The 17304-nt window shown below is 41.7% G+C and overlaps 1 pseudogene across 1 annotated transcript in view; it reads right to left on the minus strand.

Moving 5' to 3' along the window:
- Positions 1–16970, minus strand: part of LOC116364066 (4-hydroxy-2-oxoglutarate aldolase, mitochondrial-like) — a 17471-nt pseudogene extending 501 nt beyond the window's left edge. The window contains exons 1-6 of the transcript XR_004207917.1: positions 16964–16970; positions 10197–10323; positions 7865–8000; positions 7183–7279; positions 1467–1600; positions 1–365 (exon numbers count right to left, since the gene is read on the minus strand). The exon at positions 1–365 is cut by the window's left edge and continues 501 nt beyond it. The product of XR_004207917.1 is annotated as a 4-hydroxy-2-oxoglutarate aldolase, mitochondrial-like (transcript). The remainder of the gene's footprint in view (positions 366–1466; positions 1601–7182; positions 7280–7864; positions 8001–10196; positions 10324–16963) is intronic.
- Positions 16971–17304: the final 334 nt, after the last annotated feature.

Consider the following 17304-nt stretch of genomic DNA (forward strand, 5'->3'; position numbering starts at 1 on the left):
CAACTCCTTAATGGTTAAGGTTAGGACTGGGTGTAGAGTCATCTGATCCTAGATCTGTGGTTAGAGACAACCATATAATTAGAATGAGTAGAAAGGAAATCCACATTCAAGTCAATGATGCCATAATGTTCTACGCATTCTATTCTATGACGCCAACTTCAACCTGGAGCAGGCCCAGTCCCCTGTCTTCTACTCAGTCCCGCCCCCTGTCCCCTTCAGAGCCAGCCGTTGGTGGAAAAGTCCAGTCTAAGCTGCTGTGATTCGGCCTCTGAGAGCGGTTGAAGAGGAGAGCGACAGGTGCCACCGTGGTAACCAAACCACTCCATCGCCTGCTTGAGAGCGGGAACGCCGAACTTCCTGGTCACCTAGCAACAACAAAGAGAGGAGTGGATGGGGGCGGTATTTAGGGCTATGTAGGTTCATTCAAAGCTGTGCTGGACTCTATGTCAACTCTTATGTATGGTTACATAGGGTTTATGGAGCTTGACTTACAGCAGTGTTGGGCTCTATGTCAACTCTTATGTATGGTTACATAGGGTTTATGGAGCTTGACTTACAGCAGTGTTGGGCTCTATGTCAACTCTTATGTAGGGTTACATAGGGTTTATGGAGCTTGACTTACAGCAGTGTTGGGCTCTATGTCAACTCTTATGTAGGGTTACATAGGGTTTATGTAGCTTGACTTACAGCAGTGTTGTGCTCTATGTCAACTCTTATGTAGGGTACATAGGGTTTATGTAGCTTGACTTACAGCAGTGTTGGGCTCTATGTCAACTCTTATGTAGGGTTACATAGGGTTTATGTAGCTTGACTTACAGCAGTGTTGGGCTCTATGTCAACTCTTATGTAGGGTTACATAGGGTTTATGTAGCTTGACTTACAGCAGTGTTGGGCTCTATGTCAACTCTTATGTAGGGTTACATAGGGTTTATGTAGCTTGACTTACAGCAGTGTTGGGCTCTATGTCAACTCTTATGTAGGGTTACATAGGGTTTATGTAGCTTGACTTACAGCAGTGTTGGGCTCTATGTCAACTCTTATGTAGGGTTACATAGGGTTTATGGAGCTTGACTTACAGCAGTGTTGGGCTCTATGTCAACTCTTATGTAGGGTTACATAGGGTTTATGTAGCGTGACTTACAGCAGTGTTGGACTCTATGTCAACTCTTATGTAGGGTTACATAGGGTTTATGTAGCTTGACTTACAGCAGTGTTGGGCTCTATGTCAACTCTTATGTAGGGTTACATAGGGTTTATGTAGCGTGACTTACAGCAGTGTTGGGCTCTATGTCAACTCTTATGTAGGGTTACATAGGGTTTATGTAGCGTGACTTACAGCAGTGTTGGGCTCTATGTCAACTCTTATGTAGGGTTACATAGGGTTTATGTAGCTTGACTTACAGCAGTGTTGGGCTCTATGTCAACTCTTATGTAGGGTTACATAGGGTTTATGTAGCTTGACTTACAGCAGTGTTGGGCTCTATGAGGCGCTGCTGCAGAGCACTGGCTTCTTCCCACCGTCCCGACACACACAGCTGCTCCAGCTCACACACCTCACGCCCCAGCACGTTGGCAAGCGCACACACACCGCCCACACAACCTGCAACACACACACACACACACACACACACACACACACACACACACACACAGTATTAGCTGGGTCCTTTTAAAGGGACTACTTGTCAGTATTATTGATCTGAAACACAGCTTTAACACGTGACCTGCTCCTTCATATTCCTACAATTTGATTGACAGGTTACGGAAGCATATCTAACTGTAATGATTGGCAGTTGGGCCCTGGACCCTTGCGGTGTGTGTGTGTGTGTGTGTGTGTGTGTGACTGACATCCATTATAATTTCCTCAAATATGCATTTTGATTGACAGCCATATGACACACCCCTTCCTTCAGCATCCTGAGGGAGATGAAGGAGCTCTGGATCTCAACAACGCAGACACACACACCAGAAAACACATACACGCATGCACAATACGTACTGTACACACACGCAGTACAGACACACAGTACAGACACACAGTACAGACACACAGTACAGACACACCCACGCAGTACAGACACTCCCACACAGTACAGACATACAGTACACACACACCCACAGAGTACAGACACACGGTACAGACACACCCACCAGATCCCAGTCACATGCTGTTAGTCATCCTGAAGTTGAGCTCCTCCTCTCTGCAGATCATCTATATTACTGCTCCTTATAGGACACATCACTACACCCTGTACTATATTACTGCTCCTTATAGGACACATCACTACACTATATTACTGCTCCTTATAGGACACATCACTACTCTGTACTATATTACTGCTCCTTATAGGACACATCACTACACTCTGTACTATATTACTGCTCCTTATAGGACACATCACTACTCTGTACTATATTACTGCTCCTTATAGGACACATCACTACACTATATTACTGCTCCTTATAGGACACATCACTACACTATATTACTGCCCCTTATAGGACACATCACTGCACTATATTACTGCTCCTTATAGGACACATCACTGCACTATATTACTGCTCCTTATAGGACACATCACTGCACTATATTACTGCTCCTTATAGGACACATCACTACACTATATTACTGCTCCTTATAGGACACATCACTACACTATATTACTGCTCCTTATAGGACACATCACTACACTCTGTACTATATTACTGCTCCTTATAGGACACATCACTACACTCTGTACTATATTACTGCTCCTTATAGGACACATCACTACTCTGTACTATATTACTGCTCCTTATAGGACACATCACTACACTCTGCACTATATTACTGCTCCTTATAGGACACATCACTGCACTATATTACTGCTCCTTATAGGACACATCACTACACTATATTACTGCTCCTTATAGGACACATCACTACACTATATTACTGCTCCTTATAGGACACATCACTACACTATATTACTGCTCCTTATAGGACACATCACTACACTATATTACTGCTCCTTATAGGACACATCACTACACTCTGTACTATATTACTGCTCCTTATAGGACACATCACTACTCTGTACTATATTACTGCTCCTTATAGGACACATCACTACTCTGTACTATATTACTGCTCCTTATAGGACACATCACTACACTCTGTACTATATTACTGCTCCTTATAGGACACATCACTACACTCTGTACTATAGTACTGCTCCTTATAGGACACATCACGACTCTGTACTATATTACTGCTCCTTATAGGACACATCACTACACTCTGTACTATATTACTGCTCCTTATAGGACACATCACTACTCTGTACTATATTACTGCTCCTTATAGGACACATCACTGCACTATATTACTGCTCCTTATAGGACACATCACTACACTATATTACTGCTCCTTATAGGACACATCACTACACTATATTACTGCTCCTTATAGGACACATCACTACACTCTGTACTATATTACTGCTCCTTATAGGACACATCACTACTCTGTACTATATTACTGCTCCTTATAGGACACATCACTGCACTATATTACTGCTCCTTATAGGACACATCACTACACTATATTACTGCTCCTTATAGGACACATCACTACACTATATTACTGCTCCTTATAGGACACATCACTACACTATATTACTGCTCCTTATAGGACACATCACTACACTCTGTACTATATTACTGCTCCTTATAGGACACATCACTACTCTGTACTATATTACTGCTCCTTATAGGACACATCACTACACTATATTACTGCTCCTTATAGGACACATCACTGCACTCTGTACTATATTACTGCTCCTTATAGGACACATCACTACTCTGTACTATATTACTGCTCCTTATAGGACACATCACTGTACTATATTACTGCTCCTTATAGGACACATCACTGCACTATATTACTGCTCCTTATAGGACACATCACTACTCTGTACTATATTACTGCTCCTTATAGGACACATCACTACACTCTGCACTATATTACTGCTCCTTATAGGACACATCACTACACTCTGTACTATATTACTGCTCCTTATAGGACACATCACTACACTATATTACTGCTCCTTATAGGACACATCACTACACTCTGCACTATATTACTGCTCCTTATAGGACACATCACTACACTCTGCACTATATTACTGCTCCTTATAGGACACATCACTACACTCTGTACTATATTACTGCTCCTTATTGGACACATCACTACACTCTGTACTATATTACTGCTCCTTATAGGACACATCACTACTCTGTACTATATTACTGCTCCTTATAGGACACATCACTACTCTGTACTATATTACTGCTCCTTATAGGACACATCACTATTCTGTACTATATTACTGCTCCTTATAGGACACATCACTGCACTATATTACTGCTCCTTATAGGACACATCACTACTCTGTACTATATTACTGCTCCTTATAGGACACATCACTACACTCTGCACTATATTACTGCTCCTTATAGGACACATCACTACACTGTACTATATTACTGCTCCTTATTGGACACATCACTACACTCTGTACTATATTACTGCTCCTTATAGGACACATCACTACTCTGTACTATATTACTGCTCCTTATAGGACACATCACTACTCTGTACTATATTACTGCTCCTTATAGGACACATCACTACACTCTGTACTATATTACTGCTCCTTATAGGACACATCACTACTCTGTACTATATTACTGCTCCTTATAGGACACATCACTACTCTGTACTATATTACTGCTCCTTATAGGACACATCACTACACTCTGTACTATATTACTGCTCCTTATAGGACACATCACTGCACTATATTACTGCTCCTTATAGGACACATCACTACACTCTGTACTATATTACTGCTCCTTATAGGACACATCACTGCACTATATTACTGCCCCTTATAGGACACATCACTGCACTATATTACTGCTCCTTATAGGACACATCACTACACTCTGTACTATATTACTGCTCCTTATAGGACACATCACTGCACTATATTACTGCTCCTTATAGGACACATCACTGCACCCTGTACTATATTACTGCTCCTTATAGGACACATCACTGTACTCTGTACTCCACTGTAAACTCATCATCTCTGTATACACGTCGCAAGACCCACTGGTTGATGCATATTTATAAAACCCTCTTAGGCGTCACTCCCCCCTATCTGAGATATCTACTGCAGCCCTCATCCTCCACATAAAACACCCGTTCTGCCAGTCACATTCTGTTAAAGGTCCCCAAAGCACACACATCCCTGCGTCGCTCCTCTTTTCAGTTCGCTGCAGCTAGCGACTGGAACGAGCTGCAACAAACACTGAAACTGGACAGTTTTATCTCAATCTCTTCATTCAAAGACAAAATCAAGGACACTCTTACTGACAGTTGCGGCTGCTTTGTGTGATGAATTGTTGTCTCTGCCTTCTTGCCCTTTGTGCTGTTGACTGTGACCAATGTATGTACACCGTTTTGTGCTGCTGCCATGTTGTATTGGTACCATGCTGTGTTGTCATGTGTTGCTGCCTTAGGTCTGTCTTTATGTAGTGTTGTGTTGTCTCTCTTTATGTAGTGTTGTCTCTCTTTATGTAGTGTTGTGTTGTCTCTCTTTATGTAGTGTTGTGTTGTCTCTCTTTATGTAGTGTTGTGTTGTCTCTCTTTATGTAGTGTTGTGTTGTCTCTCTTTATGTAGTGTTGTGTTGTCTCTCTTTATGTAGTGTTGTGTTGTCTCTCTTTATGTAGTGTTGTGTTGTCTCTCTTTATGTAGTGTTGTGTTGTCTCTCTTTATGTAGTGTTGTGTTGTCTCTCTTTATGTAGTGTTGTGTTGTCTCTCTTTATGTAGTGTTGTGTTGTCTCTCTTTATGTAGTGATATGTTGTCTCTCTTTATGTAGTGATATGTTGTCTCTCTTTATGTAGTGTTGTGTTGTCTCTCTTTATGTAGTGTTGTGTTGTCTCTCTTTATGTAGTGATATGTTGTCTCTCTTGTCGGGATGTGTGTTTTGTCCTATATTTTTATTTAATTTATTTAAAAAAATTAAATCCCAGGCCCCTGTGCCCACAGGAGGCCTTTTGGTAGGTCATTGTAAATAAGAATTTGTTCTTAACTGACCTACCTAGTTAAATAAAATAATATATATTACTGACACAGAGAGAGACAAAGAGAGATACATAGAGAGAGACACATAGAGAGAAAGAGACAGAGAGAGACAGACAGACAGAGAGACAGAGAGAGAGACAGAAAGAGAGACAGACAGACAGACAGACACAAACAGACAGACAGACAGACAGAGAGAGAGACAGAGAGAGAGACAGAGCTTATGCTTATTTATTTTATCTTGTGTCCTTTAACCATTTGTACATTTTTAAAACACTGTATATATATATATATATATATATATATAATATGACATTTGTAATGTCTTTATTGTTTTGAAACTTCTGTATGTGTAATGTTTACTGTTCATTTTTATTGTTTATTTCACTTTATATATTCACTTTATATATTATCTACCTCACTTGCTTTGGCAATGTTAACACATGTTTCCCATGCCAATAAAGCCCTTGAATTGAATTGAATTGAGACAGAGAGAGAGAGACAGAGAGAGAGAGAGACAGAGACAGAGACAGAGACAGAGAGACAGAGACAGAGACAGAGACAGAGAGAGAGAGACAGAGAGAGAGAGAGAGACAGAGACAGAGACAGAGAGAGAGAGAGAGAGACAGAGAGAGAGAGAGAGAGACAGACAGAGAGAGACAGAGAGAGACAGAGAGAGAGACAGAGAGAGACAGCTGTGTAGGACAGATACTGTATAATACAGAGACAGTATAATCTGGCAAAGAGAACGACTCATTAGTCGGAGGTTCATACTCTATTATCTCTATCCCCTAAGGTTTTCATATAGTCATACCTGTCTGCAGAACAAAGTGGGTTGGTTCTAGCTAGCGTAGGAGAGAAGTGATGTTTAGTACCCTACACCCTGTGATGTAACGCTAAGTGATTACCAGAGAGGGAATTGAGATGGTCAATGTCAGTTCCAAGTTCTAGGTTCTACGTTTGTGGTTCTTAAATTCTACATTCTATGTCGTAGGTTCTAAATTCTAAGCTATAGGGTCTGTGTGCAAGGTTCTAAGTTCTTACCCACGGAATACGCCGCCATAAGGAACCCAGCGGAACCCGCCAGAACCTGAAAATCCTGCGGCTTCGTTTTGTGAACGATCAGAGCGATCCTGGTGATCTGAGGAACGACGGGAGAGAAACCCAGGGATGTAAAAGGAGAGAAACACAGTGGGATGCGTCCCTATAGGCCCTGGTCAACTGTAGTGCACTATATAGGGAATAGGGTGGCATTTGGGATGCCGACAGCATGTTCTCCCATCACTCCTCCCTGCTGTCAGGATGAGGCCAGTAGTACCAAACAACTCTCATCACTAACTAACTACTAAAAATAAACAGAGAGAGAGAGAGAGAATGGAACGAGGAACGAGAGTTTTGACAGGTGAGAAGAGATACTTCAAAAGAGGAGATGAAGGGAGTTTTCTATGCAATATTCATCCCTCTCTGTTTTGGTTTTATTCTGTTGTCAGTCAAGACATGAACCACCGTTTCCAAATAAACCTGAAATGCTGCGATGTTCAAAGGGTAGATAACAGAGAACGACACACACACACAGTGGGAAAACCCACAGGGGAAATCTGAAAACGTTCTGAGCAACCATCAGTCAGTCAAATCACTTGCAACAAGTCAGCACGGTTGCTAACTGATCCATCAATCAATCAATCAAATAAATAAATAAATTGTGTGTGTGTGTGTGAGGACTCACGTCTCCTCCGCTGTCCTTGAGTCCCAGTATGTTAGGGTGTTGGGCCAGTCTCACCACAGCATCAACAGGGAGGTCAAGACCTGTGTTAGCCGGGACAACTGTACAGAACTACTGGTACTGGACTACTGTCTGCCACCTGCAGGGGGAGACAGAGACAACACCGGGACCAAACACAACCCCCCCGGCCCAGGCCATAGAATCAGAATAATTATGTATCTATTGAATTCTATTTCTATTATATATTAAGACATGTGGTATATATTAAGACACATGGTATATATTATATATTAAGACATGTGGTATATATTATATATTAAGACATGTGGTATATATTATATATTAAGACATGTGGTATATATTATATATTAAGACATATGGTATATATTATATATTAAGACATGTGGTATATATTATATATTAAGACATATGGTATATATTAAGACATATGGTATATATTATATATTAAGACATATGGTATATATTAAGACATATGGTATATATTATATATTAAGACATATGGTATATATTAAGACATGTGGTATATATTATATATTAAGACATATGGTATATATTATATATTAAGACATGTGGTATATATTATATATTAAGACATATGGTATATATTATATATTAAGACATATATTATATATTAAGACATATGGTATATATTATATATTAAGACATGTGGTATATATTATATATTAAGACATGTGGTATATATTAAGACATGTGGTATATTTTGTAATGACCCTGGGTTTATAAGCACGGATATCGACTCTGCCACTGGAGCATGCTTTTGCGGCACAGTCGATAGCACACTGGACTTCTGGCTAGAAGGTCGAGGGTTCGAGACCTGCTCTCTGCTGTTTCATTACAATATTAAGACATATGGTATACACTACCGTTCAGATGTACACTACCGTTCAAAAGTTTGAGGTCACTTAGCAATGTCCTTGTTTTTGAAAGAAAAGCAAATTTTTTGACCATTAAAATAACATCAAATTGATCAGAAATACAGTGTAGACATTGTTAATGTTGTAAATGACTATTGTAGCTGGAAATGGCCGATGTTTTATGGAATATCTACATAGGCGTACAGAGGCCCATTATCAGCAACCATCACTCCTGTGTTCCAGTGGCATGTTGTGTTAGCTAATCCAAGTTTATCATTTTAAAAGGCTAATTGATCATTAGAAAACCATATTGTAATTATGTTAGCACAGATGAAAACTGTTGTTCTGATTAAAGAAGCAATGAAAATGGCCTTCTTTAGACTAGTTGAGTATCTGGAGCATCAGCATTTGTGGGGTTCGATTACAGGCTCAAAATGGCCAGAAACAAAGACCTTTCTTCTGAAACTCGTCAGTCTATTCTTGTTCTGAGAAATGAAGCCCATTCCATGTGAGAAATTCCCAAGAAATTGAAGATCTCATACAAAGTGGTGTACCACTCCCTTCACAGAACAGGGCAAACTGGCACTAACCAGAATATAAAGAGGAGTGGGAGGCCCCGGTACACAACTGAGCAAGATGACAAGTACATTAGAGTGTCTAGTTTGAGAAACAGACGCCTCACAAGTCTTCAACTGGCAGCTTCATTAAAAAGAACCCGCAAAACAACCGTCTCAATGTCAACAGTGGAGAGGCAACTCCGGGATGCCTTCTAGGCAGAGTTCCTCTGTCCAGTGTCTGTGTTATTTTGCCCATCTTAATCTTTTCTTTATTTCGCCAGTCTGAGATATGGCTTTGTCTTTGCAACTCTGCCTAGAAGGCCAGCATCCCGGTGTCACCTCTTCACTGTTGACGTTGAGACGGGTGTTTTGTGGGTACTTTTTAATGAAGCTGCCGGTTGAGGACTTGCCAAGCGGCCCAAACTGTTGCATATACCCTGACTCTGTGTGCAATGAACGCAAGAGAAGTGACACAAAGGCATTGATGTTTATGGTTAGGTATATTAAGTAGTAGTAATACAAGTAGTAGAAGTAGCAGAAGTAGAAGTAGCAGAAGTAGCAGAAGAAGTAGCAGAAGAAGTAGCAAAAGTAGTAGTAGCAGAAGTAGTAGTAGAAGTAGCAGAAGTAGTAGTAGAAGTAGCAGAAGTAGAAGTAGTAAAAATTAGTAGTAGTAGAAAAAGTAGTAGTAGAAGTAGAAGTAGCAGAAGTAGAAGTAGCAGAAGAAGTAAAAGTAGTAGTAGTAGAAGAATTAGAAGTAGTAGTAGTAGTAGAAGAAGTAGTAGAAGTAGTAGTAGTAGAAGAAGTAATAAGTAGTAGAAGTAGCAGTAGAAGAGTAGTAGTAATAAGAAGTAGTAGTAGAAGTGGTAGAAAAAATCAGCTGACCTGTGTGAAGTGGTGAACCAGCGCCCTGCTGTCCATCATGCCCTTGTAGAAGCATGGCGTTACCACGAGAACCAGGTCTGCCCCGCCCCCGCCATCCTCTCTGTCATCACTACCGTAGGCTTGGTGGCTGAGGGGTGGCAGGGGAGAAAGCGAGGGGGAGAGGGAGAGATCGGAGTGAGGAAAGGTTAAAGAGGAGAGATAAGGGGGAGACAGAGAGAGAGGAGGAGGGAGGGATCAGAAGGAATGAGGGACAGAAAGGATAAAGACGGAGGAGAGAGAGATGGGAGGGAGAGAGAGAGAGAGGAGGGAGGGAGAGAGAGAGGAGGGAGAGAGAGAGAGAGCGAGAGGAGGGAGGGAGGGAGAGAGAGAGAGAGGAGGGAGAGAGAGAGAGAGCGAGATGGGAGAGAGAGAGAGAGAGAGAGGAGGGAGGGATCAGAAGGAATGAGGGACAGAAAGGATAAAGACGGAGAGAGAGAGATGGGAGGAGAGAGAGAGAGGAGGAGAGGAGGGAGAGAGAAGAAAGGGAGAAAAAGAAAAAGAGAGATTTATTCAGAATCCATGTTTACAACACTATTCCATTCCAGTAAAGGGCTTTATTGTCATGGGAAACATATCATTACATTGCCAAAGCAGGTGAAGTAGATAATAAACAAAAAGGAAATAAACGAGGGAAACATTCCGCTCTAAAAAGTTTTAAAGAACATAGACATTTCAAATGTTATATTACTTGGCTATGTACTGTGTTGTAACAATCTCTAGGTTGGCTAAGTGCACCATGTTAATGTCATGTTGTAACCTATACAATATAGGAAAGTGACCATCCTTTTCAGTAGTTAACACTGGGGCATTACAGGGGCATGATGTGGGTAGCAATGACTATACAGCCCAATAAAATATTGTGTTATTGGGTTTATTGGACAACCATTATCAGCCAATAAAACCGCATGATATTAAAACTCTATAGCTGGGCTGAGAGGTAAAGTGTCTCCTGAAAGTCAAAATCACAGTATTCACACTTCGCACATGAACACATTTTGGCTGTAAAATTTGGTAGACATCTTTAGTCCCGAGCTACCCCTCAGTCCCGAGCTGCCCTCAGTCCAGTGGGGCCCGTTGTTAGGGTTCCTAGGCCAAGGTCAGCGGCGAGGGTCGCCACTCAGGGACGCTAAGGAGGTGGACTAAGACAATTATGGAGTGGGGTCCACGTCCAGCGCCAGAGCTGCCACTGCGGACAGGGGGGGGGGGGGGGGGGGGTTACTGTAATGTTCTGACCATCGTTCTTGTGTGTTTTCCTTGTTTTAGTGTTGGTCAGGACGTGAGCTGGGTGGGCATTCTATGTTGTGTTTCTGGTTTGTCTATTCTCTGTTTGGCCTGATATGGTTCTCAATCAGAGGCAGGTGTTAGTCATTGTCTCTGATTGGGAACCATATTTAGGTAGCCTGTTTTGTGTTGGGTTTGTGGGTGGTTGTCTTCCTGTGTCAGTGTTTGTACCACACGGGACTGTTTCGGGGGTTTCAATGTTTCTTGTTTTGTAGTCTATTTCATGTATAGTTTGTTAATTAAAAGTACCATGAATTATAACTACGCTGTGTCTTGGTTCGATCCCTGCTACAACCTCTTCTTCAGGGAAGAAGAGAACGTTCATAACGGTGTAATATCGCTAGCAAATCCAAAGGTTTGTGTGTTCCAAGTTGCATCAGGGTGGAACTGTAGCATTTAGCTTCCCCTTCCCCTAACCATTATTCTAACCTTATCCCAATTCACGTAACTTTTTACTTAAATTATCCTCAACCTTTGTTGCTTTTCCTAACCGCTAACATAAAATTCTCCACATAATTCTCTTTGCATGTCACAACCACAAACAAGCAACCTGGTCTCAGAGAAAGACGTATAATACTATAAGTACATTCTGAAAGTATTCAGACCCCTTCCTCTTTTCCACATTTTGTTACATGACAGCCTCATTTTAAAATGGATTAAAGTACTTGTTTTCCTCATCACTCTACAAACAATAACCCATAATAACTAAGTGAAAACACGTTTTTACATTTAAATTCTTTATCTAAATAAGTTTTCAGACCTTTTGCTATGAGACTCAAATTGAGCTCGGGTGCATCCGGTTTTCATGATCATCCTTCTGACATTTCTACAACTTGATTGGAGTCCACCTGTGGTAAATTCAATTGATTGGACATGATTTGGAAAAGAACACACCTGTCTATATAAGGTCTCACAGTTGACAGTGCCAAGCCACAGAGCTCAGAGACAGGATTGTGTTGAGGCACAGCTCAGGTACCAAAACATTTCTGCAACATTGAAGGTCCCCAAGAACACAGGGCCTTCTTTAGTGGAAGAAGTTTGGAATCACCAAGACTCTTCCTAAGGCTGGCTGACCAGCCAAACTGAGCAATTGGGGGAGAAGGCCCTTTGTCAGGGAGGTGACCAAGAACCCGAGGTCAATCTGACCGAGCTCCAGAATTCCTCTGTAGAGATGGGAGAAACTTCCAAAAGGGCAACCATCTATGCAGCACTACACCAATCAGGCTTTTATGGCAGAGTGGCCAGACGGAAGTCACTCCTCAGTAAAAGGCACGCTTGGAGTTTGACAAAAGGCACCTAAAGGACTCTCAGACCTTGAGAAACAAGATCAAACTCTTTGGCCTGAATGCCAAGCATCCCATCTGGAGGAAACCTGGCACCATCCATACCGTGAAGCATGGTTGTGGCAGCATCATGATTTGGGGATGTTTTTCAGCAGAGGAGACTGAGAGACTAGTCAGGATTGAGGGAAAGATGAACGGAACAAAGTACAAAGAGATCCTTGATGAAAACCTGCTCCTGAGCGCTCAGGACCTCAGACTGGGGAAAAGATTAACCTTCCATCAGGACGACGAGCACACAGACAAGACAATGCAGGAGTGTCTTCAGTACAAGTCTCTGACTGTCCTTGAGTGACCCAGCCAGAGCCCGGACTTGAACCCGATCGAACATCTCTGGAGAGATCTGAAAATAGCTGTGCAGTGACGCTCCCCATTGAACTTGACAGAGCTGGGAGAAACTCCCTAAATACAGGTGTGCCAAGCTTGTAGCATCATAACCAAGAAGACTCTGGGCTTTTATCGCTGCCAAAGGTGCTTCAACAAAGTACTGAGTTTGCAAAAATGTCTAACCTTATTTTTGCTTTGTCATTGTGGGGTATTGTTTGTAGATAGATTTTTTAAATCAATTCTAAAATTAGGCTGTAACATAACAACATTGGGAAAAAGTCAAGGGGTCTGAATACTTTCCGAATGCACTGTACATCCTCCAAAATGTATGATAAGTTACATCATCCGATTCAGAGGAACTATGATACCTTCTTCTATATCTTGTGATACTGTACACACTCTATTCCATTCATAATGTGACCTAACAGAAAGTAATGTAACATACTAAATGGTGGGGAACATAAAATCAGCAAAAAAAGAAATGTCCTCTCACTGTCAACTGCTGTAAATATTTGTATGAACATAAGATTCAACAACTGAGACATAAACTGAACAAGTCCCACAGACATGTGTCTAACAGAAATAGGATAATGTGTCCCTGAACAAAGGGGGGGTCAAAATCAAAAGTAACAGTCGGTATCTGGTATGGCCCCCAGCTGCATTAAGTACTGGAGTGCATCTCCTCCTCATGGACTGCACCAGATTTGCCAATTCTTGCTGTGAGATGTTACCCCACTCTTCCGCCAAGGCACCTGCAAGTTACCAGACATTTCTGGGGGGAATGACCCTAGGCCTCACCCTCCGATTCAACAGGTCCCAGACGTGCTCAATGGGATTGAGATTCGGGCTCTTCACTGGCCATGGCAGAACACTGACATTCCTGTCTTGCAGGAAATCATACACAGAACGAGCAGTATGGCTGGTGGAATTGTCAAGCTAGATGGTCATGTCAGGATGAGCCTGCAGGAAGGGCACCACATGAGGGATGAGGATGTCTTCCCTGTAACGCACAGCCTTGAGATTGCCTGCAATGACAACAAGCTCAGTCCGATGATGCTGCGACTCACCGCCCCAGACCTTGACAGACCCTCCACCTCCAAATCGATCCTGCTCCAGAGTACAGGGCTCGGTGTAATGCTCATTCCTTCGATGATAAACACAAATCCAACCATCACCCCTGGTGAGACAAAACCGTAACTAGTCAGTGAAGAGCACTTTTTGCCAGTCCTATCTGGTCCAGCGACGGTGGATTTGTGCCCATAGGCGACGTTGTTGCCGGTGATGTCTGGCGAGGACCTGCCTTACAACAGGCCTACAAGCCCTCTGTCCAGCCTCTCTCAGCCTATTGCGGACAGTCTGAGCACTGATGGAGGGATTGTGCATTCCTGGTGTAACTCGGGAAGTTGTTGTTGCCATCCTGTACCTGTCAAGCAGGTGTGATGTTCGGATGTCCCGATCCTGTGCAGGTGTTGTGGGCATCTTTCTTTTGGTGTTTTCAGAGTCATTAGAAAGGCCTCTTTAGTGTCCTAAGTTTTCATAACTGTGACCTTAATTGCCTACCGTCTGTAAGCTGTTAGTGTCTTAAGCCCTCGTCTCAAAAATATTTAAACAATAGTGTATTTAGCTCAGAGCTGATGGCAATAAGGATAATGATCTATCTTACCTTCTTCATCTTCAAGGCCTCCATCTTCACAGGGTGTAGTGATGTAGACAGTGATGGTCTGTCTGTTTCGTGACAGGACTGGCAGCTAACCAGCTGTAAATGGAGTTGTAATGTTCTCTCTCTACCTCCAGAGGGAGTAAGAGGTTAGGTTGGTGGTGAGATCAGGTCTGTTGAGATCTCACATGCACCTGTAAGGTCCTAACCATTAGGACATGGAGAGCTTAAGTTTAGGCTGGTATGTCTTGTCGGTATGTAGGCTTAGGTTTACCTTTTTTAAACTTAAATTATGTGCTTTTTGGTTTATTGATTGCAGCCTAACATGGTGGTAATTATGTTAAAGGAATTATTTGTGCTGAGCATACCAGCAGCCTATTTTACCACTACGTCTGAACCTTAAGTGAAATCCTGTTTGTCCTAATAATTCAAATGAATGGACATTGCATAGTCCTACGATGTGGATGCTTTTTTGATTGGGGCTTGGGGTTTGCCTAGCTAAATAAAGGTTACTTTTTAAAATTAATATGCGATTAACCTGAGATTAGATTGGAGAACATTTTGAATTTCACTGTGAACTTATACAATTATATACTTGCGTTCGTGGACCCCAGGAAGAATATCTACTGATTCTTTAACAGCTAATGGGGAGCCGAATAAAATCAAAACAAAACTGTTTGCAGTTTGTATTACATTGTATTCTTCTGTGTTCTATTTATGTGAGGTACACTATGTATGTAATGTATTGAATTTGTTTTTCACCCACACAAGGATGAGAGGCATGGATGAAGATACTCTTATCCCAGCAGCCTTTGTGGTGTACTCAGAAATCGTTGCAGTGTTCTTCAAAAGACAAAAGGCCATTTTAAAACCATCCCTGCACTCCTGCGGTGTCTACAGACATCCCCCAAATCGGGGTTTGTCATCTAGGTTTGGCCCTGGGCCAAATTGTGTCGGAGCCAATAGTCGTCGGGCCAGAACATAAGTTGTAATATAATATTAGCTCAATTCGTCGGCCTTCACTACAATTTGAACAACATTTTTAACTCATCTGATTAGTACATAATGAATTCATAAATATTCTCACAAAATCACATCTCTATTCAAGTACTCTCTGTGGGTTAATTGGTGGGAAAACAGGTCTATGTAGCCTACTGTAGGCTACAATTCTTTGTTATACTTCATCATTTGTTCAGAACAATTAGTTTGACAGCAAGAGATAAGTATCATAAGAAAGGTGGAAATAAAAATCGAAGTTTCAGGGAAGATCGTACAGAGATAGGTTAATCTTTCCATATTTCCCAAATCCCGAGCCAATGTGTCTTATTTGCAATGAAAATATACCTGTTGTAAATAATTCAATCTCAGACGTCATTAAAATCCAAGCATATAACTTTTAAAGTGGCCTTCCCGCCCCAGACAGAGGCCGGAGCAGAAACATTGAAGCGTTAATAACTACAAGCTACACACAAGGCTTTTTTTGGCGGACATATTATGTCACTTAAACTGGTTAAATCTGCAGTTACATGGAAGGGGGAAAACGGTTGTGTAGCCTACATGGTGGAAAAATGTGAGGCCTTTACTAGGAAGCTTGAGTTGTTCGATTTGGACTTGTCATCTGGAAGGCTGCTACACTTCAGTACACTGAAGAAACTACAGGCAGAGGGGACCAGGCCGCAGCATTATCACAGAGGTGATGGAAGATTTCAGCAAACAGCTGAGGGACAACTTCTCCACCATATGGGAAGACTACAGCATGCCCAAGGATATCATTGCATTTTTACGTGTTCCTCTCACAGTCCGCCCAGGTGGAGAATTCTCCTCCCTTGCTAATGAAACGACACCCTTGCTGGATTAGGCCGCAATTCAATTAAAACTGAGCTGATTTGAATTCCAGACATCGAGCTCAGGAGTGCCGAATCCTTGTGTTGGTTTTGGGTGCCATGCTCAGAATACAGCACAATAAAGAAACTTGCATTTTATGTGCTACCAATGTTTGGATCGACTTACACCTGCGAGTCCTCATTTTCCTCTATGAACGCAATATAGACTCACGACAGGATCCAGATTTCACAGAAGTCAATTGTGAACTTGCCTGCGATTCAAAATCACATCCATCTCACCCGACATCCACAAGATTGTGTCTGAGGGGAAGTTAAACTTTTCCCATTGAGTAACTTAGTGGCCAATATAACTCTATTCAGTAAATATTAACATTATTGTGAGTGCTTATCCAGGGATGTGTAGGTCTCAAGCTGACAGTATTTTCTGTGTTCTGTCGTTACAGGAGTAGGCTATCCCCATCAGACATAGATATCACCTTTTTATCTTTAAAATATAGTATTTTTGTAGGATGCTACATTTTGTAACTAGGCCTAATATAAAAATGGCACTTCTATTAGGCCATATATATTTTTTATATTGTGAAAGATTCTGTTAAATCTCAAAGCCTACCTCAGGCAAT

Source organism: Oncorhynchus kisutch, unplaced genomic scaffold (genome assembly GCF_002021735.2).
Source record: "Oncorhynchus kisutch isolate 150728-3 unplaced genomic scaffold, Okis_V2 scaffold989, whole genome shotgun sequence".
NCBI lineage: Eukaryota > Metazoa > Chordata > Actinopteri > Salmoniformes > Salmonidae > Oncorhynchus > Oncorhynchus kisutch.